This window comes from Pleurodeles waltl, chromosome 1_1, assembly GCF_031143425.1.
Source record: "Pleurodeles waltl isolate 20211129_DDA chromosome 1_1, aPleWal1.hap1.20221129, whole genome shotgun sequence".
Lineage (NCBI taxonomy): Eukaryota > Metazoa > Chordata > Amphibia > Caudata > Salamandridae > Pleurodeles > Pleurodeles waltl.
In genome coordinates, this window is record NC_090436.1 from 625,263,145 (window position 1) to 625,286,370 (window position 23,226).

At 44.7% G+C, this 23,226-nt stretch overlaps 1 protein-coding gene across 2 annotated transcripts in view; it reads left to right on the forward strand.

The window, feature by feature from the left end:
* Positions 1-23,226, forward strand: part of PGGT1B (protein geranylgeranyltransferase type I subunit beta) — a 239,403-nt gene that overhangs the window by 187,293 nt on the left and 28,884 nt on the right. The window lies entirely within an intron of this gene.

Consider the following 23,226-nt stretch of genomic DNA (forward strand, 5'->3'; position numbering starts at 1 on the left):
AATGGCAGCAAGAAGCCCCTATTGCTTGTATCACCCATTGATATACTGTGCCTGGGGCCAAGCATATGTTCGGTGTCAGAGAACAAGCTTCGATGACATTCCCCAGGCATATCCCTGTCTGAGACGTAAGCTGTGCAGTCACATGGGTAACACCAAATGCGTGTTTTTTAGGTTTTCTAAATGATGTCCATAGTGGGTTTACACCCACCATGGACAGAAGAGACTATCCTAAAATTGCTAATTGTAGCCATTGGAAAAGAGTTGAGTTGAAGGCGCTTTCCTGACACTGATGTGATTAGTAATGCAGCAGATGTGAAAGAGGGAGTTTGTTCCAAGACACAGGGACCCAAACATTACGAGATATCACCTCCTGTGATGCCATAGTGGTCAAAGGCCATGTGATCTAACTGATGGCACTGTGGCCTGGCTCTCATCTTCTAAGCTACTCGGGAAAGATACCTCACACAGTATGTGCCTTTATCCCCCTTGATGCGTCTTTCCTGTATTCTTCTTCCAACTCCAGCAGATCTCTACCTTTCCTAAGTTGACCAAAGAGAAGGATCCATTGTTTAAATCTGCGTTTTGTCTAAAGTTCTAAAGCTTGTGCTTGCTGATGTGAATCTTATCAAAGGTAAGGAGGAAGGAGTATTACTGATGTAATAAGAGAATTTGTTAAAATAAAAATACCTTTGTCTATTCAATCATTACGCTATTTACCTTACAGGATATAGTAAATCAGCATCCTGTACTAGCAGTAAAAAACACAGTACCATTTAGGTAATGACAGAAAAGGCTATCGCTCTCTTATCTCGCAAAACTGAGAAGGAGGTTGTCAGAAGATCTCAGCCAGTGTCTTGTAATCTTAAACGAGATCCTGTCTTTAAGAATGCCCTTAGATGGTATGCCTTGCTCTCTGGATAATGCAGAGCACTTTAAAGTTATTCTGTATGAGCCAGATGCTGTGAGAGGCATGAAGAATAGATGTGACAGCCTCAGACGTACAACTGCATTTTGGGGAATCTGCACTAGCTTCATTCTGCCCTCGGGGAGCTACTAACAGGGGAAATTCCCATAATGCAACATGGAGTCCGCCAAAGCAGTGATGGGTGTAATTCTGCCTCCTGGAATAAGACATGATAGGATTTGATGAAGAACTTTCATTTGGTGGAAAACAACAGAGGTCATTGCTAACATCTGGGGTGTCAAAGTTTGTAGCAGATAAAATATCAGATACGTTACCACCCTAGACACCTGCGAGGAGCACCCACAATTTTTAAATCCACAATACAGAGCTCTAGAGGCTCACGCCTACCCGAACTGTCAGTGTAGCCTGAACTTAAATCATGCAAGTCCCTTCCATCCATGATTACAGTTATGCACTTAAGGCTCCGATTTATCAGCTTTGACGCATGTTTCCAGTTGCCTCAATGGGTGCTCACACTTTATTATCTGGGTAACGCCCTATGAACAACCATTAATGTAGATATCCAGCTACCAGTGGCTTAGATGTATTCAGACATGTACGCCCACCCTTTTTATTAAATAATTTTATCTGGTTGTCTGGTGCGTATATAATTGTACGGTTTAATTGAGCATTGTCATGTTTATACTAGTATAATCTCAATCAAATCCATTTTAGTTGTGTATACTGCTGCCACTTTTGCTAACATCGAATGAGTACCACGCACACTCTAGGAACTGTTGCAACAAAAGGAACATTACTTTGGGTTTTACTCGTTGTTAGTGTTAAATTCGATTCATTTTGGCCCTTTACCCCAAAAAGGCGTATGACCAGCATCTAAATCATCATCTTTCAAATCATAGTTGTAGCTTTCAATAGTTTAGCATGTGCAGTGTCACGGGTTCCCAGGGCCTCTATTTTTCACTACCCACCTGGCAAAATGGGGGCCCTTTGAAGTTCCACTACCTTCCTGCGATGCTCCTTCCCCAGTTGTGTTGTCTCCGTGCTCTGCGATTCTCTCCTCGCCATCCCTACTGCCTTTGTCCGCTCCAATTCGCCTCTTCCCTCTTTTTCAGCCCTGCTGCCTCCCTCCCGCCCTGCAGAACTCCTCTGTTTCATCCCACCTGCTGCGCTCCCCTGCTTCTCGCCCCTGTCGTGCTCCTTCGCACTTCTCGCCTGACCTGCTCCTTTGTGCGGCCATCTCCCCTGCCGATTTCTCCAGCCCTGCTGCACCCCTTTTAGCAACCCCCTTCAGCCATGTTGTCTTAACCCCGGCGTGGCAGGGCCCAGGGTTTGAGGGCCCTTCCTCCCCCTTGCACAGGCAAATTGAGGGGCATTTCTCTTGCTTACACAGGGCCACATTGCTCCTAGCTGAGCCGCCACTATTTCGAATTGTAGTGTTTTTTGTACTACAGGGAGTGCAGAATTATTAGGCAAATGAGTATTTTGACCACATCATCCTCTTTATGCATGTTGTCTTACTCCAAGCTGTATAGGCTCGAAAGCCTACTACCAATTAAGCATATTAGGTGATGTGCATCTCTGTAATGAGAAGGGGTGTGGTCTAATGACATCAACACCCTATATCAGGTGTGCATAATTATTAGGCAACTTCCTTTCCTTTGGCAAAATGGGTCAAAAGAAGGACTTGACAGGCTCAGAAAAGTCAAAAATAGTGAGATATCTTGCAGAGGGATGCAGCACTCTTAAAATTGCAAAGCTTCTGAAGCGTGATCATCGAACAATCAAGCGTTTCATTCAAAATAGTCAACAGGGTCGCAAGAAGCGTGTGGAAAAACCAAGGCGCAAAATAACTGCCCATGAACTGAGAAAAGTCAAGCGTGCAGCTGCCACGATGCCACTTGCCACCAGTTTGGCCATATTTCAGAGCTGCAACATCACTGGAGTGCCCAAAAGCACAAGGTGTGCAATACTCAGAGACATGGCCAAGGTAAGAAAGGCTGAAAGACGACCACCACTGAACAAGACACACAAGCTGAAACGTCAAGACTGGGCCAAGAAATATCTCAAGACTGATTTTTCTAAGGTTTTATGGACTGATGAAATGAGAGTGAGTCTTGATGGGCCAGATGGATGGGCCCGTGGCTGGATTGGTAAAGGGCAGAGAGCTCCAGTCCGACTCAGACGCCAGCAAGGTGGAGGTGGAGTACTGGTTTGGGCTGGTATCATCAAAGATGAGCTTGTGGGGCCTTTTCGGGTTGAGGATGGAGTCAAGCTCAACTCCCAGTCCTACTGCCAGTTCCTGGAAGACACCTTCTTCAAGCAGTGGTACAGGAAGAAGTCTGCATCCTTCAAGAAAAACATGATTTTCATGCAGGACAATGCTCCATCACACGCGTCCAAGTACTCCACAGCGTGGCTGGCAAGAAAGGGTATAAAAGAAGGAAATCTAATGACATGGCCTCCTTGTTCACCTGATCTGAACCCCATTGAGAACCTGTGGTCCATCACCAAATGTGAGATTTACAAGGAGGGAAAACAGTACACCTCTCTGAACAGTGTCTGGGAGGCTGTGGTTGCTGCTGCACGCAATGTTGATGGTGAACAGATCAAAACACTGACAGAATCCATGGATGGCAGGCTTTTGAGTGTCCTTGTAAAGAAAGGTGGCTATATTGGTCACTGATTTGTTTTTGTTTTGTTTTTGAATGTCAGAAATGTTTATTTGTGAATGTTGAGATGTTATATTGGTTTCACTGGTAATAATAAATAATTGAAATGGGTATATATTTTTTTTTTGTTAAGTTGCCTAATAATTATGCACAGTAATAGTCACCTGCACACACAGATATCCCCCTAACATAGCTAAAACTAAAAACAAACTAAAAACTACTTCCAAAAATATTCAGCTTTGATATTAATGAGTTTTTTGGGTTCATTGAGAACATGGTTGTTGTTCAATAATAAAATTAATCCTCAAAAATACAACTTGCCTAATAATTCTGCACTCCCTGTATATTATTCGCCGTACACGGTTTTCCAAAGATAAATAACTGCTAATATGTGCCTAGTTGGTCAACTGCCCAGTTTTTCTTGAGGCTATGATTTCAAATGCCAACATTTTAAAAATAACGCTAAATAATCGGTAAGCAGCTGTCCATCGCTGCAAAAATCCATATTTAAAGTTAAAGGGAGAGCTTAGATGGTGATTTTCATCTGTGAACGCACAACCCTGAACAGCAGGTATGCAAAACTAGTATGGGACAGTACGCATGGTAAAAGCAGACTCGTGCAAAAGGCAGCCTTACGCGCCAGAAAACGAGTTTGTGTTGTGTGAACACCAACTATATATTTGTAATGTGGTGAAAAGTGAAAAAGACATCAAAATGTGTTTCTTAAAACGATGCTTAGACAAATAAATATGCTCATCTCACTGTGTCAGAAACAAGGAGTTGAAGGGAAATCAGAATATGTGGACCTTGGTTGGCATGCAAAGTGAGAACGTCAAAAGAGCTTTTGCATAAATGATTCACCGTCTTCTCAACTAAAACCACACCATGGAAACCAAGCCAGGTCAATAAAGGTGTGGGTGTGCTGTGGAGGCGGGAAGAACTACATTTTGCCAAGGCACGCGATCTCTATTTTCACTTTGTTCGCTGTTTTTATTTTCTTTCAGATCTTCCAGCAGGTCGTTTTCCCCACTGGAGTATTGTTTAAGACCTACCGAGTAGGATTAGGGAAGGGAAAGGGTTTATGACCTTTTTTTGAAGATAGGTTATGGGAATGTCTGAAGTGTATTTATTGATGTTTTTTGTTAGTATTATGAAGCCTTACATCGTTTGACTACTGGAATGAAATCCCTATGGATAATCGATGACTGACACATACATAGGGTGGCTGGTCTCACCAACCCATTAAACTAGAACTTGACCCCGACCAAGACAGTAAATGCCATTCAGTCTACACGTAGAGCTAGATCAGACTATCAGAGAGGACACAAACACTTGTGCTTTAGTCTGGAAAGAAGACCATCTCGATAGAATGTGCCACTAGGGAACCCCTGTAATTACCATATACACTCACTAGATAGGTCTTAATAATCATTCAATGATTAATGCACAATCACTGTAACATCTAGTAAGACATCAGCTGCGTTATTATTAAAAGACTCGCTCGCTAAGGAAGATTCCTTACATTAGAATTATCCCCAGACATCAGACTGGATCTGGAATGTTTAGTGAGCAGAAACCCCGCACACTGGTAGGTAGTGTTATTCGGCTCCATGTGGTGCCGTTGTCATTCTACGCTGGAAATGTGTGTGAAGTGCCTACATAGACACCTCTCCAGCACACTGTCAGTTCTTTGCTTGCAGATCCAGAGAGAACTACCCCAATTCACTTTTTGACTGACCATTTTTCGACCTTTTGTCGAAATCCTTTCAGATTTTTTCTCCTGGTTTTGACAGGGATGCCCACTAGAAAAGCTGAACTCAAGCCGTTCGGCACCTGTCACCAACTGGTGTCAGTGACAGACCTGCATCTTGTTTCCTCTGGTACCTCGAGAACGACCACAACACAAAGACCTGTGTTGACTGCCGCATAATCCACCCCAAGATCTTGAGGTAGCGATCCCTCAAGCTCCATGCCGCTCGATGTGTGATGCCACAGCAGTCTTGATCCCAGTTGAGTGCAAGGTCCCGGGATCGGTTGCTTAGCCATAGATCATCATCACAGTCAAAGTTGTCCAAACATTGGGTAAATCCCACAAAAAAATAAAGCTCAAGAAGTCGAAGAAGTCTTTGACTTCACCTCGTCTGTCGGAGGAAGCATCGTCATTTGAGGCCTGACTCTGCTGTTGAGCCTGTGCCTGGGCCAGCTCTGTGCCTTCCTGAGTTTACGAGACCCAGTGCGACCCCTGCCCAACTCTGTGAGTTTTATGAATAAATGCGCCTCATTTTTGGGCGGTCTTTCCTTGCTGGCGCACTTGAGGCCCGCAAGGATGGGAGTGGCCCCTAGTGACTCCCCAACTACGGGTCCACCCCCAGCACCAGTTGGGCCCCTTGGCTGCACGGGTGGATCTGGCCCGGCGCCGGTCATACGATATTGATCTTCCCAATGCTGGACCAGATCGTCGCCATCCACCGCCGTCTTCCCCATTCTCATCTCTGACATGGAGCCAGAGGGGCATCGTCCGATGGTGACTCCGGCACCAACTGGAGCCATACCTTCCATATCGGAGTTTGAGCCCTATTCCTACAGGCTAGGATTAAGGGAAGATTGAAAGGGTCCACTGGACCCTGGAGTATACCAGACCCTAGACCCCAACATGGATTGGTGTGAGGACTTAGCGGATGCCTGTTGACTGGACATCTTCCCAGATACTGGAATGGTCTCTTTTCCTACCGTGGCTACAGAGAAGGAAGCTTCTTTTGCTATGATGGTAATGAGGGCGGTTGAGGTCCTGGATTTTAACCTGTGCGCGGTGGCAGTCAAGACTTATGTCTTGATAGATGTGCTTCAGCCAGGAGTGACCCTCTTGAAATCTATTATCCCACTTAATGAAGCCCTCACTGATGTCCTCCTTGGGACCAGGTCCAAGCCCAGCACATGGGCTCCTGTGAACAAGATAATTGTCTGCTGTCATCACCCCACCCCAAGGGACCTCACTGAACACCCTACCCCATGGAGCTTGGTGATGCAAGCCTCCACATCCTGTGTAAACTCCAGTGCATTCCCTACCTCCACACAACCTGTAGGGAATCCAAGAGGCTGGACATCTGAGGCAAGAAGTTTTTTTTCCACCAGCCTGGCACTGTGATCCGTGAACCTTAGGGCTGTTACTCGCATGCAATGTGAAATTCAGTTGCACACATGTACACGTGCTGCCAGAGGAGGCCCGGGCCATACTCTCCCAAACTATGGCAGACGGGAGGGATGCAGGCAAGTTCACGATCAGATGTGAGCTGGAAACAACCGACTTACTTGGCAGAACGGTGTCTTCTTTGGGGGCCTTATAGGGCCACACTTGGCGGAGAACAACTGGCTTTTCAGGGGATGTCTAAGCCTCGCTTATGGACATGCCCTTTGATGGCTTCCATCTCTTTGTAAACAATGCAGACTCCATGGTGGAGCACTTCAAGAAAAGCAGAGCTATGCCCATATTCTTGGGACTTTTTAATGACCCTGCAAAACCCAGTCTGCCTTTTACGCTCCTTTCGTGGCTATGGAAGTGGCTTGCAGTCATGTCCTTAGTGCCCAGTCATCACGGCACGCAAGCTCCCCAACCTCTGCATGGCCAAGGATGCGGCACCCACAGACCCTATGGGTAAGGGCAGCCAGAGGTCTGGCAGTCCACTACCCCCCAGCAGCCGCAGCCTCCAGACCTCTTTAGGTTGCCCTCCAACCATCATGGGCAACCAGTGGGAGGTAGCATTTGCCATCATCTGAACCAAAGGAGGTCAATAACATCAGTTTGCTGGATTCTCCAGATTGTCCGAAGGGGTTACTCCCACCCCTTTGTGACTTCCCCTTCTCTCAGGCCTCCCACTTGCAACAGGCTGACAGAAGCCCATCTTCCATCACCAGGAAATTAAGGCTTTCTTGGCCAAGAGAGCCATAGAGAGGGTGCCAACACCAGAAGTAGGTTGTAGGTGTTATTCCCATTACTTTCTGGTGCCCAAAAAGGACAGAAGCCTTCATTCTAGACCTGCGTCAGCTCAATTTCTTCCTCAAGAAGGAGAAATTTAAAATGCTCAGCTCGCTCACGTTCTGTCAGCCCTGGATCAGGGAGACTGGATGGTAGCATCGGACTTGCAGGATGCATATTTCCACACTCCTGTCCTGCTTGACTCCTTGTCCTGTTACCTGCTGTTCATGGTGGGCCCGAGTACTTTGCTGTGCTCCCCTTTGGCCTTACGAGCGTCTGTCAGGTGTTCACCAAGGTGATGGCGGTTGTTGCAGCTCATATGTGGAGATTAGGGGTACCCGTCTTTCCCTATTTTGATGACTGGCTATTGAAGTCGGGCTTGCTCCAGGCAGTCGTCTCCCACAGGTGGACCTCCTGCACTTGCACGGATTCACTATCGATGTGTTGAAGTCCCACCGAACTGCCTTTCAGAAGCTCCCTTTCATCTGAGCTGCTCTGGACACGGTGCAGTTTTGGGCTTATCCTCCCTAACGGCCAGTTCAGGATATTCAGGCTGTGATACCGATGTTTGAGTCTCTATCCTGAGTTTCGGTGAGACTGACTCGGAGGCTGCTGGGCCTCATGGCCTCCTGCATCCTACTTTTGACACATGCCCGCTGGCATATGCAGGCCCTGCAGAGGGACCTGAAGTTCCATTTGGCGCAGCATCAGGGGAATCTCTCCAACATGGTCCAGATCTCGAAATGAACTACAAAAGATCTGCAGTGGTGGTTAACAAACGCAATTGGGTCACCGGCAGACCCCTCTCCCTTCCCTAACCAGATCTGACAGTGTTGACAGATGCTTCACTCCTGGGATGGGGCAGCCATCTGTGAGAGGTGGAGGTCAGAGGCCTCTGGTTTCTGTCGAAATCCAGACTCCACATCAGCCTACTGGAGCTACGGGTATTCCACCTGACATTGGAAGCCTTTCTACCCGCCATCAAGGGGAGGCTTGTGCAGGTGTTCACAGATAACACCAGCACCATATGGTACTGCAACAAACAGGGCAGGGTGGGGTTGTGGACCCTCTGTGAAGAGGCCTGGACATGGCTGAAACATCAAGGCATATCCCTAGTGATTCTACACCTGGCGGGCTCTCTGAATGCCAGGGCAGCCAAACTCAGCTAAAGATGCCTAGCAGATCACGAACGGTGTCTCCTTCTGGAGGTGGTGCAAAGTCTCTTTCAGCAGTGGGGAGAGCCTTGGCTAGATGTGTTTGCCACTGCAGAGAACGCACAGTGTCAGCAGTTCTGCGTGCTGGAGTTTCCAAGCTTTTTTCCCACTCAGAGACACTTTTTATCTAGAGTGGAGCTCAGGCCTCCTGTACACCTTTCCGCCCATAATACTCCTGCCCAGAGTTCTCAAGAAGATCAGGAATGACCGGGCCCCAGTCATCCTTGTGGCTCCAGGCTGCGCTCGAAGAGTTTGGTATCCCAAGCTGTTGAGCATGGCCCTTCGATCAGGCTTCCCATTCGGTAGATTATTTTGTTGCAGCTGCAGGGGAGGGTTCTCCACCTAAACCTGTCAACGCTCTGCCTTTATGCGAGGAGATTGAGAGGTGACAGTTGACACCTTTTGACCTCTTGTCCGAAGTCTGCAATATTAGCTTGGCAGCCAAGTGTCCCTCTACCAAGACAGTATGCGCCTGCACTTGGGGCAAGTTTGTGGCGCGATGTGCAGAAAAACAGGTTGATCCTCTTTCTACTCCACTCTCTCAAGCCCTTCTCTGTAGGGCACTGCTTTGGGTACCTTAAAGGGCTATTATTCTGCCATCTCAGCCTTTCTTCGGTTGCCAGATCAGCCATCCATGTTTAAATCTTGTGTTATAAAATAGGTTTTTGAAAGGTCTGCAATACATAAATTCCACCTTCGTTATGCCTTAGTGGGATCCTGGTCTAGTGCTTGCTTTTCTGATGAGCGCTCCTTTTGACCCAATGCACATCTGTCCTCTCAGACTCCTTACCATCAAGGCAGCCTTCAAAGTGACCATAACATCTGCCCAAAGGGTCAGTGAGCTTTAGGCTTTGTCATTTAAGCCCCCCATACCTGTAGGTGGAGCACTTCACTGTTTGGACCCAAATAGAGCATAGGTGCTCTTCCCTGACTGCACATCAGCATTTCGGATGGACAACCGACACTTCGTGGAGTATGTCAGAGCAAAGAAGGGGATGGCTGTTCAGAAATGTACCATTTCCTGATGGATCATGTTCTGCTTTAATATCAAATATGGATTGGCCAAGAAGCATCCTCCTGGGGGCTTACATGCTTATTCCATCAGAGCTAAGGCTACGACAAATGCATTAGCATGTGGAGTTCAGGTCCTGGACATCTGCCAGGCAGCAAGGTTGGCTTCTCTACACATGTTCACAAAGCATTACTGCCTGGAAAATCTTACTGCCTGAACTTCAGGCCCGTCTGTGCTAGCAATTTGCTTGTTCGGTCCTACAGGATATTTTTGTGTGCAAAACAGTTTTGCAGACCTACCTCCGGGGAGGTATTGCTTAGGTATCTGTTCTAGGGCTAAGGATCTGCAGCTAGAAGTCTTAATCAGTTGAACAAGTTACTTACCTTTGGTACCACCTTATCTGGTAGAGACTCTATCTAGCTACGATTTCCTTACTGGCTCCCCCCATCCTCCCTGCTCGTGAACAGATGCCTTGGGACAGGGCTTTCCCCCTTCAGGGCACTAGTTTTCCATACCAGTGATTAGTGTTCTTCGAGGCTCCGCATTCCTGGCATAGAAAGTCACGAATAGAAACTGACGTCAGCGTGCTGGGGTTGCATCCATATAGGCTTCGTGCATGTCAATACCGGTGCAGACAATGCACTGTACAAGTAGCAGCACCAGATAACAGCCACAACTGTGTCTCCCGCGGTGGAAGCCCCACCACCTCCACACACTGACCATTTTCCACATATATCCATGGCGAACACATTAACTGCCCTTAGCTTCAAGGTGCTCTCCTGGAATGTTAATGGACTGGGGGACAAAATTTAAAGAGGAGTGGTCCTACAGTTCCTTACGACACACACTCCAGACATTATTTTGTTGCTTGAAACGCATCTCCAGGGAAACACCTTTCGAGCACTGGATAGATGAGGATATAAGATGATAGCCCACGCAGGCCATACCTCGGGCTCCAGAAGAGGTGGCATCCTCCTGGCTAAGCCCCTTCAGTTTACTGTACACATCATTTGGCCTGATACACACAAGAAATATCTCACGCTTTCGGAGCGATGGGAGGGCTAGACGCTTAACATAATTTCAGTCTATGTTCCTCCAAATGTGCACGACATAGTATTCCCTAAGCTCAGTTTCCTCCTTCTTCATCTCCCTGAGTGCGGGCTAGTGATGGGGGATGATTTTAACTTGGGTTTGTGTAATTCCAGGAACCGTTTTCCTCCCAAGGAGGAGGGGTTCCCTCTCTCACCCCTGGCAGACCTGTCAGCCCTGGGATTGGTGGACACGTAGTGTGCACTTAACTCAACAGCACAACAATGTACATACCATTCGGGGGCACATGGTAGCCTCTCGTGCATAGACTATATCCTCACCCTGTCCAAACAGATCACGCACTTCAGAGAGGTTTGCCTTCTCACCGGGGCATTTCTGATCAGTCCCGACCTGGGCGCTTTATAGCTTGCTGGACCGCTGGGACCAGAGATGTATTGTGATACTTACTTGCAAATGTACTTACCTACAACAAGATCCTTAATGTACTTACCTACAACAAGATCCTTTTGGTTTAGAAATAAAGTAACAAAATATATTTTTCCAATATAAATACATTGGCCTGGAGTTAGTCATTTGCCTCATTTCTTTGCTGTGTGTGTACAACAAATGCTTTGCCCTACTCTCTGATAAGCCTAACTGCTTGACCACACTACCACAAAAGAGAGCATTAGTATTATCTACTTTAGCCTCTGTTAAGCCTCTGGGGAATCCCTGGACTTTGTGCACACTATATTTCATTCTCATATAGTATATACAGAGCCAGCTTCCTACACCGACCTTCAACATGAGTACTAATTGGCACCCACTGAGTTCTACCAAAACGCCATGCATAACAAAAGGTATTGCCAAAGGGGGAGGACCTACCTGAATCCTCACCACTTGAGGATAGATTATGAGATGAGTACAGGCCCATAAAAGCGATATCATGTACTTACCGTAAACTGATCAATAACTTCCCTGATACCCACATTAGATTGAGGGAACAATGGGATTGGGATTTTGAAGGCCTAGAGGGCGATGAGGGAATTGAGGCTTTGGCATCTTCCCAGGAGGTGCCCATTCAGTCCTGATGTTGCCTTATACAATTGAAGCTTCTGCATCAAAGTTACTATGCATGCACTACCTTAGCAAAGATGGATAAGATTGCCACCCCTTTCTGTTGGCGGAATTGTGGTCAGGAGGGAACGTTTTACCACCTGATTTGAAGTTGCCCTGTCATTCAGCCTTACTGGGATGACGTGGTTGCTCGCCTGAATGGCATCTGTGGTAGCAATATGGAGGCCTCCCCAAAGTGGTGTCTCTTAAACATTTGGGACTCACCGGACCTTACCAGGATGGATCAGTTATAGATGACCTTGGGGTTCATGATTGCCAAGTGCAACATTGTAAGGTTATGGAAGGCTGAACTGGCGTTATCAGACTTCAAATTCATCTTCATTGTGCACTTAGACTGGCAATGGCGTGGCCAGTAAAAGATGATTATTTTATTGTCAAAGCTCAATTGTTTGTAATTGAGAGGATTGTAATGAGATTTTCTTGTAGTTAACCATACTAAAGCCCCTGAAGAATTCACTGGTGCTGGACATCAGTGTTTAGCTGCTAATCTTTTCATGTCTTGCTAACTTTTAATCAAGTTAGTACAAAGGTCCTGGAGACAATGTACATAAGGTCTGACTTGTGGTGAGGTCATTGGGACTGTAAGAAAAGCTGGCATCCCAGGTCTTAAAATTCAAGGATGATAACAAATGTGCATACTGTATGGAGGAATCTTAGTACCCAGGTGCCAACTATTGCTGCGGGTGAATCCAGCAAATTACCAAAATTACGCCTGCTTCTTTTCGTGTAAGGAACATTAAAATTCAAGCCGTTCTGCTTTGCATTGATTTTTTTTCTGACTACGAGGTTGGTAGTCTGTCACAAACAGTGCAGTTCTACATCTAAATAAGCTTGAAAGGCCTTTGAAAACAACACTGTAATGTAGGTCCATGCTCTCACATAATTATAAAATGTAGTAAAGATAAGAATGTCACAAAAACTTTGGTTAATTGAATTGTTCTAGGTAAAGCCCGGAGATGAACTAGATGATTGCTAGCAGCCAAATCGAAACGAAGCCCTGAGGCTGTGGTAGTTATGTTAAATATTTTCTTAAGTTTGTATGCAGTAGGCTTGAGAGTATTGAAAGAGGCTCTCGTGTTATTACAAAAACGTCATGATTTCAAGCAGCCATATCTTTACGGCAATTCTAGTCTTTTCACCACACATAGATATCAGGATGCAAATAGATCCTAACACAACTACAAAATAAACTGTTTCAGTGAGAGGTCAGAAATTCTGAGTATATCTTTGATGAAACAGTAGTAAATCACATACTTAGATCTGGAGGTCCATCCTCTCAGAAAGAGCTTCAGTAATTTGAGTGTTGTAGGGTATCTGAATCAGATTTGGATAATTCACCATTAGCACTAGTAATGGCCAACAGTTTCTTTAATGCTGTATTGGTACATTAGAGTCGTCCTCATAATCTGTTGCATTTGTTAATGGGCAAGCTTAAAATTAATTGTGAAGCAAAATCTTGTGAAAAGTACCCCACAATTCTTACTACAATTAATATATCTGACATTCGAAAAAAAATGCTCTGCTATAACAAGGGATGCCTGATGCTTTTGAAGTAGTATTGAGGCCGATTAGTAGTAGTGCATCCCGACTTGTTAAAGCTCCTTTGAACAAATAGTAAAACTAACTTTAGAGTTTGTCAACTTTTTGAAAAGGTAATTGTATATGAAATACCAGTAGCTGATTGTGTTTGCAATGCAGTTTAACACAGGGATTCAAAGTGCAGCAGGGGATCTCAATTTAGATCTTCTCTGTAAATCCACAGTGTTGCATGTAGCAGCAACCAGCACATTCTGCACTCCTCCAGGAAGTTGTGGCTAACATTGGCACATTGGTCTTACTTAGAACATATGTCACCACTGCAGCTCTGAGCCTGAATATACAAAAATCTTTTACCATGTGTAGACAGTGATGCCGAATGGTGCTGTCATGCATCTTTTACAGCATCTGGCAAACTCACAGGACGAGAGGCAGCAGTGTTATGTAAAAGACTATCTACACCAGTGATGAGTTCATTTTTTCGGGGTCTCCACACAGAGCCACGGAGTATTTAGTATTTTTGCCATTTTTGTGTCTGGTTTCCAAAAGAGACTATCCCCATTAAACGTTTGAGGCTTCAAGCCTTGCACATTGTCTGCAGACCACTATTTTAATCAACCAATGTACCAGCTACGTGTGGTGTCTGGAACTTAGCCTGAAAGCCTTGTAGTATGACTTCTACACACTTGTGGATCCGAATTGAGACAGAGAACCCAAACTATAAATGACATGGGAATGGAGTGAGTCCAAGTCTCCACTAAAACCTTACTGCCTAAGGTCTAGGACCCCCTAACCTGAAAGAGTGTATACAAAATATAAAAGATTCTCCTCGCATCATGGCAAGAAACTTACTCGTTCTAAAGAGAGATCATCCTCATTTTCTGACTTGGCCCCTGTTCACCAATTTATTTTTATTGTTGTAAACTTTCTACTGGTTGGTACTTCTGCTAGCTACACTTGCAGTGAATCCTAGTTTGTTTTAATGGGACAATAGGAGTTAGCTTAGCCTTTGGCTTGCGGACTCGTGCCAACGCCACCTAGTGACTTTTAACCTACTTAGCTTGCTCCGTCTTAGCCCATTTATTTAATTAATTCTTCTAAGATGGCTGCCTTGTTTATAGTTAGGCCTTTTGTTTAGCTCTATATTATCAGTGCCCCCACGCTAAGGCGTCAAATCAAGTGACAAAGACAAACAAACTGTAGGTGTTCACATTAGGTACTTTCCCTCTTGACGCTTTTTGAGGGAATTGTTTATATTAATTACCATCCCAAGCATGCTGTGTTATCTGTTGTTTGGGAACAACCTATGCCAGGGGTCTAAGTAGATCTGTATAAATCCATCACACTTTAGACAGATAATCAGAGGGATTCCGACCAGATACCATCACTGCTATCGATGCTGCACGTCGCCTTGATGCTGACCCGGACTTCGTGTTCCTACGGAGTCTTAGCACAAGACCTCATTCCAAGGTAACCAGGGTTGGGGGCTCCTTCCAGAGACATGGCATTGGCAGATTAGGTTTAACATACCCAGCTCTCCACTAGGTAGAAGGTTAGGCCTATTATGATAGGGTATTAGGTCATATTATGCACTCTGTCTTTCCATGTTATTGCAAGATGGTGATGGTCTTTATAATAATGACTCTTGTCTTTACAATTCTGTCTCTTGCACTGTTCATTATCCTAATCATTGCATCCCATGTGATTTACCACAGATTGTAATAAATAAAAACTATTGAAACATTATTGCATCTTCGTTATTGCCTGTGTTTGGTTGAGATATGATGGATCTGTGAGAAAGGGGTGATCTCTGTTTAACGACACTCCCTGGGATGTCATACTTCTGAGTCCATGCGTAAAGGCTGCCAGTAATCACCTTTAACTGTTTGGGTTTTTGGTGAGGTACTGCTAGTGAGCCGGAAGGGTTGGGACTACAGTTGCAACTTGTTGAAGGATAGGCATAGTCACCTACAAACATAAGTACTGTCATCCTTAAACCAGCAGTCTTGCCCAGAGCAAGAGTCCAACTACGACACACTGAAGTTTTTAAACCTACTGTACTCAAGATATTTACAGCTCCACCCTTTGAGGCTTCTTCTTCGGCACATAAAGTGGATTCTTAGTGACAATGATAGCCCATCCATTGATGTTGGTGCCTTAGCCCCTTCAGAGCCCTCCATTTCTAGTATTGCAATGGCAGACAGTGTTTTGGATCCGAGGTTGTTTCTAATACATACTGTAGAACGGGCGGCTGCAATGCCTGGTTCTCGCCTGAGGCATCATTAATGACATTGGTATCTATATCGAAAACACAATCTCTGACAAATCATATTCAGCAGACATATTACCTTAAGTCTTATCAGCTATTTAAGGTAACTTATCAAAAGATGGTGTTCTACTTTCTGGACCTACTTGGGTCCAATTTCCTTGATAATCTAGCCGTACTGTTGAACCTAATGACAACAAGGTAGGATAAATGGTCTTGACAACTCACCAGAGGTGAATATCTGTCCCCCAGAATGTACCATTATGGCAGAGCATTGTGTCATTGATATTAAGAAGGCAACAGAGGTGCTTGCTATCCCGTTACTTTCTGATACTTCCTAAATGTCTCTGTTTAAAGACATTTTGACAAAAAAGCAGCTGTCTGATGTAATTCTGCCATTCAGTGCGGCTTTTATTGATCAAGTGAATGTAGGATAAGGCACAATCAGTCTTTGGCTGTTCTTAGGGCTCCTTTCTGGAAATGTAGAACCACACCTGCTGTCCATCAAAATGTCTTGACACTCTACTTTTAAGAATTTAGTTGCACAGTGCTTTGTCCTGTGAACTGGTCCAGAACAATATCCCAGCCACCTCTCCGTACATGGAATCCAAAAGAGTTGACTAGCTAGGGAAAAATAGTATTTGAATCTGCTTCTCAGCACACAATCACCCAGAAAAAAACACAACCAAAATATGGGACCTTCTGACAAGCAAAGCACTTGACATCCACCCCATTCATGGAACACCGCCACTTCAAGCTGCAAATTTCTGAAAACTTCACCCTGAACTAAACCCTTGCATAACGACCACACGGACCACAAGCCACCTATACCACCATCATCACCGACTTTGTCTCTCTACTCACCATTGACTCCAAAGCCTACATCCTCCTCGATGACCTCAACTTTCACCTGGTGACCGAAAAGACCCGCTACACAGCACTCCTTGGAAGCTTGAGCAATGTAGGACTCACCCAGCTCATCTCAGAACCTACACACACTGCAGGACACACATTGGACCCAATCTTTACCACAAGCAACAGCATTCAAATAGAACTACAACGCACCGCTTAAATGGACTGACTGATCCGTCATCCACTTCCAAATCAACACACCCGAAGTCAATACCTCTACCAGATTCAGCATTCCAAGCCGCCACTGAAGCAGAATCACAGAAGCAAACTAGCTCAGCACCCTGATCATAAATCAACCCAAACCCACAGAACTCCTTGACAAGGACCTCAACAACTTCAACTACTGGATCAAGACCTGCATGGACTTCCTTGATCCCATCAAACTCAACAAGCATAGTTGATCAAATAAGCAGGCCAGCTGTTAAACAGAAAACTTCCAAGACACCAAACACTGTAAACAGCTAGAAAGGAAATGGAGAGCCAGCCATGACACCACTGACAAAGCTAACTACCTCCAAGGCTCCACTCACACGCTAACACCAGCAAATAAGAGACGCCAAGAAAAAGCACTAGTGGAATGCAGTGAAGAAAGCTCCAACCCAACCCCAGAGAATTCATTGCTAATCTACCCGTCACCAACCAAGACAGCCACTTTATTGAATGAACAACTCTAATCAGAAACAACACAGCGGCAATCATGCGGACCGTCCACTCAGGGGGCCCAAATAGACCCATGCGCCCACCACATCTATAACTTGAGAACATTGCCAGTCAGCCACCACCCTGACCCACATCATCAACACCTCCATCATGCCTGCCACTTTTGTGGGTGAACGGAAACTTGCAGAAATCCCTCCTCAAGAAGCCCCCAGCCAACCCATCTCCCTGATCTCCTGTCCAGCCAAAGTGATTGACAAGGCCATCAGCAAGCAGCTCACCTCACCATGTTGTAGACAACACTCAGTCAGGATTCAGAAAGAACCACAGTACTGAAACAGCACTTATTGCGGCCACTGACATTAGAATCTTCCTGGACCGAAGAGAAACAGCAGCCCTCACCCTGCACAACCTCCCCTTCGCCTTTGACACTGTCTCTCACAATACCCTCATCAGAAGACTCCACAAGATTGGCATACAAGGATCTGCTCTCAAATGGATCTGTCCCTTCCTTATGGTAAGAACCAAAAGGGTCATGCTGCCACCCATCACATAGTGATCTGAAAAGTCTCTCAGGGGTCATCCCTCAGCACCACCCTTTTGAACATATACCTGACACCTCTTCCAAACATCTGATCACAAGACATCACCTGTGCCAATGACACCCAGCTCATCCTCTCCCTTACGGACAAGACAACCACCACCAGAACAGAGTTCACTGACTGCATGACCATGGTAGCAGACTGGATGCGAACCAGCTGCCTGAAGCTCACCTCGGACACGACAGAAGTACGGGTTTTCTGCAACAAGACCTTTCCATTGGACTCCACCTTTTGGCCAAAAAAGCTAGGACCAATTCTCACAGACCATGCACGAAATCTAGGGTCATTTTAGATGACAAGCTCAACATGATGGCTCAGGACAGTGCTCAGGTCAACGCAGTGCGCACCTCCTGCTTCAACATCTGATGCATGCTTCAAAAGATCTCCAAATGGCTGCCTCAGAACACCAGACAGACAATCACACAAGCACTCATCACCAGTGGGCTGTGCTACTCAGTACTTTCTATGCCACAAGTCACAGACTCTAGACCACCCAGAACACCGCCACAAGACTCATACTCGACCTCCCACACCGCATACACATCACACTGCACCTCAGGAAGATTCACTGGCTCTCGATTCACGAGCGCAGTCAATTTAAACTTACAAGGCACACCTACGAAGCCCTGCATAACACAGGACCAGAATATCTAAACAGCTGCATAAACTTTCAACAATCTAGCAGACACCTACGCTCTGCTTTGCACACACTCCCTTTATCCACAAAAGCAAAACTGGACATCCTTTATTTTCCTAAATTAGACACAATACCTAAAACGACTTTCCTCAGCACATCAGAGCCTCCTCTTCACTTCCTGAGTTCTGCATGAAGCTTTGTACAAACATGTTTGGGACCACACACCTGCCCAAGTGCCTTGATACCCTCTTGGGTGATTAGTGTGCTATAAAAATCAACATAACATAATATACCACAACTAGCTCTTCCCTCATTTAATGCCACCCATTTGTTGGCACATTATGCAAATGCTGTTCGGGACCTAGCGGCTTTAATGGTTCCTAGACTTGCTGAACACATGAGGAGACACTCTAGCATTCTTTTTCAAGATGGTATGGAAGCTGCCAAATAACCTGTACAATCCAGACTGGACAGTATTCTTTGCCACCATGTCCTCATTGTACTCCAGTGTGGTTTTGAGAAGGTGAGCCTGGCTGGACACTAGAGGATTTTCCAGTAATGTCAGCGCACAGTTACTGTAAATGCCATTTGATTGATGCAGAGCTTTTGGATAAAAAGTAGATTTGTAATTATAGTGTTTTATAGTAGAGACACTGCTTGGGCTCAATCCTTAATTTCCATTAAAGAGGTTTAACTGAAACTGTAGTGGCTATAGTGACCAGTTTGACCATCAGCCACTATAGCAGAATCAAATGCTGGAACTTTTTCACTCTTACAGGGTAAAAGAATCAGGCATCCACAAAATCTCTCTGAGCCCTCCATCTTAGAACGCACAACTCCAGTGGAGGGTGGGTGGTGTCATGTCTCAAGCCATTGGAAGGACAAACCATCAAATAAATGGGTTTTCCAAATTGTTGTGTTGTGATTGTCCCTGCAGCTACTCCTCACCTTTGCTGTATGCTCCATACGAACATCTTGATTGTACTCAAAAAAGTTAAAAGGTCTCTTGTCTGTCTTGGATCTGAGATTCCCAAATAAATTACCTCAGATAAGCCCAGTTCAAAATGATCTCTCTTCTTCAAGTTTAAGTACTGTTGCATTAGCAGGATCGCATACATATTTCTGCATCCCTTTTGCGAAGGATTACAGATGTACTTGTGATTCATTGTGGGGAAGCCAATTTTCTGCTATTTTACCTTCTCACAGCTCCTCGAGTCTACAGAAATAAAGGTGGTCTCATGCATCACAATAGCATACATATTTATCCTTATTAGGACATTTGGCTTCTGAAGACTTGGTCTGGAGACCCTACTAAAAGACCTATTCCACTACTGTCCTTTTGCACTATCTTGGTTTTCCAGTAAACAAACACCAGTTTTGTCTTGTGTGTGCTTGAAAGCTTCAATTTGTTGGTGCGATGCTTGATACATGTTAGATACATGTATATTGTGCAAGGTTGCAAAGCATTCTAGCAGTTTTATCCATGTTTTTGTCCAACGCTAAGCATAATGTATGTTTTGTCCTAACAAATTCATGCATGTGCAGCCTGGATCCCTAGTAAAGAAAATCTGAGAACTGAGATGTCAGTGAATATAGTTTTATGGCATTTATATCTATGTGCCTATGATCCGCTCCCCTCAATCTTCTTAAAGTAGAACTGTTTCAGACTCTTCTTCCTGAAATGATGCTAGTTAGCATCTCTTCTGTGATGGGGTCAGTGATCTAATATTCAACACTCTTGGTTTCTCAAGGAGAGATGCATCCATATTAACTGTGTGGAACTGAGAAGTGTACAGTTGGCTTTCTTATTATTTATACCTCAGGTGCAGGGGTATTGGTGATAGGTCTCCAAGAACAACACTGCACCCATGTTTAATCTAAACAAGAATGGAAGTGCGGTCAATCATACTTTGCAAGGAACCTATCCTCCTGTAGAAATCAGTCATAGATTGAGAATTGGTCTGTCAGCAGTTTATCTAACTTGGAGGACCAACATAAAATAAGAGCTGAATATCAGTCACACCCGGTAGATCCAACAGAAAGACCTGGATCAGATTTTTCTGCCACTGGGATTCCCATAGATTGATCTGTACATGATGGCAAAAAGCATGAAGTGTCATATTTTCTATTCTTAACAGTTTCCTTTGAGTGCTATCTGACGGATGTATTTGCTCTGACCTGATCAGGTGGCTGGCAGGAGGCATTTCCCCTGTTTGTTCTTCAGATGATGCATCATGAAATTCACTATCACAGAGCAAGGGGGATTATAATAGCTCCTGAATGGACTTGAAGAACTTGGTTTGCTGATCTGTTATACCTCAGTTGTGCAGCTTCTATAGTCCTACCACAGCAATGTCCTGGTTTTTCAGAATCACAAAGACTTCCATCTCAGCCCTCAAACATGCATGTAGTTTCCTGGAACTTGAGGTGTTAGATTTGACTTGTTATAAATGTCACTGATATATTGGAGGAACAGTTAGCAGGCAGTTCATCTTTTAGTAGGGGTCTGTTTTAAGGTCTGCTGCAAACCAAGACCTTTTTCAAAATAAATAAATGAACATATAGTGGTCTTTGAGTCAGCATCCTTAAGCCATTGGCTTTTTTGCTCATGACCCGTTGACTTGAGACATTGGCATTCACATGTTAAAACAGCAACAGGAGTGTTTTTTAGTTACCACCTTTCTGTTGGCTGCTTTTGTTTCCACTGGGATCTGTGAAGGTCTGTTTTACGTGTGAAAAGTGTGGCCATTTATCAGTCAGTATATTTTTCTGAAAAGTACCGTGACACATCACATGTTCAGTAGTTTAACACTTTCCTACATTAGACCACAGATCCCTTTCTGTGGCTCTTCTTCCCTGCTGACGAGTTGCTTCTCACACTGAAAGATGGCCTGTTGTTTCTTCTCCCAACTGCCAAGCTGCTTCCTTGTTTTAATCCCCGCCCACCAACACCTGTGCGACACACCTGGAATGCTGATTACACAGTGATTGTGTCTGAAGTCTCTTCTCTGCCATCAGGCTACTGAACTTTGTATTTGGTTGTGGTGCCACACTACTTGAAATGGCTCCACTACTACAGTGTATCTGTTCAGCCATAACCTGGGATTTGGAATCCAGGCCCTTGCTGGTGAAAGCTGTAAGTCAACCGTTCCACTATATTATTGGGCATAATTCCTTGTCTAGGATGAAATTAAAGTCGTCATAGCCAGGGGTTTGGTTGGGGGGAAATTGGGGGAGCCATTTTGTGGACTGATAGCTTTTAGTTAGCCACATGAATCCATAAAAAGGTGTTGTGTTCCTTCTTCAGATGTGCACACAACAGACTTTAGCAGCTAATTGCCTTGACCTAACCATTATTTTCAACAGAAGCTAGATGCTACGTTTGGGGAGGTTTTCCCCACATCAATGGATTGTCTAACAACTTGATACATGCTGCAACAATGCTTCTGCAGCTGATGTAACCTTTGAAAGTTTTTCAGGCATTTATTTGCTGTTAGAAAGCTTGTATTTTTAAAAAGCTTTCATTCATTTTTTTAGGTCTTGCCTTTTACAGCACATGCGCTGCATGCGTTCTCGCTTGCGAGAGATATTGTATACAGCAAGGGACTTGCAAACCGCCCACTGCTTAACATTAGCTGGCCTCGTTGTCACTCTTATTTGCTGCCTTCTAATTAGCCATTGCATGCTGGCTTCACTTTCTCTTCATTCGTTGAAGCTTAGACCAAGTATTGATTGCTTCAGCCTGATTGCCGTCCTTTCGCTTATCGCACTGTGATTGAAGTACTATTTTAGTTTTTTCTTCTTCCCTGTCTTTCTTGTTGACCCTCTTGCCATTTGTAGCTGTTTTACTATGCACACACATCAAAGAAGCCTGTTTCTCCTTTGAAATAGATGTTTATTGTGACAGCAGATGTTATCTGCTTCCAATAACATTTGTACCAAGATATGGACATAGGGCAATTTCTTTCTTTATGTGATAAGCTTTTTGCCAAATGTCATATTATTTTCTTTTTTGTGCATGGGAATATTAAATGGTTTGCTGGGAATCACAGGGCTGTTGTGCCAAGACCTAACAAGCACTGGCAAAGCTAATAGGTCTTTCCTTAGCTCTGCCATTGCCTTTTGATCATGCTGTTCAGCATGGGCATTGCTGACTTTGGCAACTTTTTGTAGCCATGCTGTCTAGCGGACTGGCTGCTGTGCAACATGGCTAAAATAATAACAAAAGAGGACTATTAGACTTGGCTGCATCATAACGCTTTTTAAAGTTAGTTTTGGCCATACTGGAAAGCATCTATGCTGCTGTACTGAATGGCTACAAAACATTGGCAAAGCCACTGGCTCTCATAGGCGATGCCTATTGGCTTTGCCACTACTTGTTTATTTTCTGATCAGGGTGCCTACTACTAAGTGTGCTGAAAACAACTGAATAATTCAAAGAACTGGAATTTCTAAATATTTTAGTATGTAACATAAGACATTTGTGTTAATACGGTAAGTAAACTGCATCTCTTGTTAGATTGCCCCACCTAGATATTGTGTGATATACATATTCTAAACCTAGTTTAGGAAGTTGCATTTGTAAACCTTGCATCCTCCCTGCCCCCCCCAACTAAATCATTTTCCAGGCCACAAAACTGTTTTAATAAGCATAAAT